Below are 3089 nucleotides of genomic sequence, written 5' to 3'. Positions count from 1 at the left end.
CACGCAAACCTTCGCGCGCAAAACACGTTGACTACGTGCGAAATCTGGACCGCAAATGATAAATGCTCCTAAGTTTATAGCTAGTGCTACCACTACTATCCCGGCTTTCATGAACTACTGATAGAGACTTTCTTGTCCTTCGGCAAATTGTAACCCGCTTTGATTATTACCTGATAATATACGATAAAGAGGTTTGCAACATTACGCTTCCTTGTATAATATCCCCTGATAATAATTCAGGTGTCATGTTTTAATCTTACCCACCCCGCCCCCATTGACTATTAACGCTGGTGTACCTGTAAATATCTTATGAAATTCACAGACTTGCCCATATCTGCTCAAGAATTGATTTACCCTGTTCCCTCCCCTGTTTTTTCTGCAACATCATCTTCCCCCTTGATGAGCAGAGCTCTGATCATGTTCTAAAGCAAAATTTAGAATTTTCATGAAGGATATGAATATTTTGAATAACTTATTTAAAGAAATTCCCCGAGCGTACTGCCAACCAAGGACCGTCCTATCGGAAAAACAGACATGCTTCAACACTCCATTAGACCTCGAGCCTGATGCTAAGCCTTCGTACCATACCGCTAGTTATAAATCCCTCATTTCGAAGCGACAGGCCTTGAAAAGGAAGTTAAAACCAATGTTGGGACATGAATCTTATTCAACCAAGCAATTCACCCCTGCCTCTCCCCTCCTCCTGGTTCCAAAGAAGGATAATACTTTCCGCCCAGTGGTCGACTTATCGCCAAGTTTGAATAAAGTAACAGTGGCCAGAACCATTCCCAATTCCTAATCATTAGATTGTTGTTTTGCAGAAGACATTGGGCTCTATAAATAACCAAGGATTTTTTCAACTAAACATTGAACCTTGCTAAAGGCTTCCTGCAAGTTCCTATGGCTCCTGAAAGCGTGCCATATACGGCTTTCCTCCGACTCATATGGGACACTTTGAATTTTTAGTAATGTCTCCTTTTGGTCTTCGCAATTCCCCTCTCACATTTAAAGCAGATTAATGTCACTTGTACTATCAGGATTTTAATTTAATGATCAGGTCCTTCGTGTATTTAGATGATATTTTATTTTGCTCACCCTCCCTCTCTGAACACGAGAAAATTGCGCCAGGTTTTCAATAGGCTATCAACTGCAGGATTATGTATTCAACCTAGCAAATGTCAGTTCTTCAATTTTCTAAGTTAGAATTCTTAGGCCCCATGACCTTGTCAATCTAAAGGTTATTGCACCTAATGAATTCAAAAGTTAAAGCCATTAGGCCGACCTTTTTCCAACACCTAAGAAACCAGAAGGAATTGAAAATCATTTTTTAGGCCTTTCCAGGTTTTACACAAGGCCTGTTCATTCAAGGTTACGGGTCCATCCGCCGGACAACCGCTTAACCATCTCCTTTAAAAAGGATACTACTTGGCAGTGGACAGACGAGAAAAAAAGTCCGCATTTTCAACTCTTTAAATCGCGACTAATTAAGGCTCACACTCTTAGCCATCCCCGATTTTCAATTTGTGCCTTTTGTCCTCACTACACTGATTGGCCTCAAACTCTCCGGGCTCGGAGCAGTACTCCACCAGAAACATGGCCATTCTGGAAAGACGCAGCCCATTGCTTTTGCAAGTCGCGCCCTCAATTCAGCGGAAAAACGCTATCACACGACGGACCGTGAACTTCTCAGTATCACATGGGCCCTCCGTCATTTTCGAGAGCTAATCTTGTGATATCAGATAGAAGTGCACACTGATCATTCCCATGGGGGGAGGGTGGTGGGGGGGGGGGCCCTCACGTCCATATTTAAGGATAGGGACCCTCATGGACGACGCGCCCGCGCAATTGAAATTCTTGCAGAGTTTGACGTCACCATTGTTTATTTACCCGGGAAACAAAATGTCGTTGCCGACGCGCTATCACGCGCTCCTCTCTCTGACGCTCACAACCTGCCAGAATCTAGCTCCTTGCCCACCTTTGCCTCCTGCAAGGTGAAATTCTCTGACATTGCACCGATCTTGGTAAATACTGCCGCTCCTACCGTTGAGGATCCTTCGGAGGACGAGATCCGGTCTGCACATGTTAATACTCGCCGTTCCGACCCCATTCATTCTGTTACCGCCCCGGTCTTGGCTGCCCCAGCCGTACCTCCCATGGACCCACCCACGGAGGACGAGATCCGGATAGCGCAACGTAATGATAATCTGTACGGACCCTTAATTCAAGCTTTAGAAAGAAATGAAAGACCTCCCCCTAGCAGACATGTTCGAGTAAGTCAACTTTACCTCGATGCTAACGGTCTACTTTGCTACAAGTCTCGATATAGGACAAGAAAGCTCAAGGCATCTCGTAAGCTTGTAGTTATTCCTGAATCTCTTGAATGTCGAATCCTTCCTCTTTTCCATGAGTCGAAAGAAGCTGCACACTGTGGTAAGTATAAAGCAATTCACTTAGCTCAGCAACGCTTCTTCTTCCCACACCTTATTAGCAAAGTTGCTAAGCATGTTCAGTCTTGTAAGCAATGCCCGTATCACAAGGGAAATACCAATGACCCAGCCCCTGCATTGAAATATGACATTCCAGACTTTCCTTTCCAGAAAGTCTCTTGCGACACATTGTCAGGTTTTCTACCTTCTCGCAATGGTAATCGTTATATTTTAGTCTTCATTGATAACTTCACTCGTTTTTGTGAACTCGTCCCCGTGCCCAACAAAACAGCAAATGTTGTTGCTCATGCTTTTCACGACTTCTGTCATAGACATTCAGCCCCCATGTATTTTTCAACTGATAACGGGACTGAATTTCATAACAAAGTCATGGATAAGCTATGTGATATCATGAATGTAACTCGTGTTAACATTCTCCCTTACCGCCCACAAAGTAATGGTATTACAGAAAGGCTCAATTCCTCCATCCTCTCATTAATGAGATCGCTTGTTGATGCGACATCGGACACATGGGATGAATCACTATTGACAATCCAGTCTTGTATTAATAGTACATTCCATTCTTCCTTAGGTGATACCCCACATTTTCTTTTACATGGAATGGATAAAAGACTACCCTATGACCTCTTTGATGAAAGTCAA

Source organism: Penaeus japonicus, unplaced genomic scaffold (genome assembly GCF_977035675.1).
Source record: "Penaeus japonicus unplaced genomic scaffold, GWHDUDI00000001_assembly GWHDUDI00000012, whole genome shotgun sequence".
Taxonomy (NCBI): domain Eukaryota; kingdom Metazoa; phylum Arthropoda; class Malacostraca; order Decapoda; family Penaeidae; genus Penaeus; species Penaeus japonicus.
Note: the sequence above shows the minus strand (reverse complement) of the source record.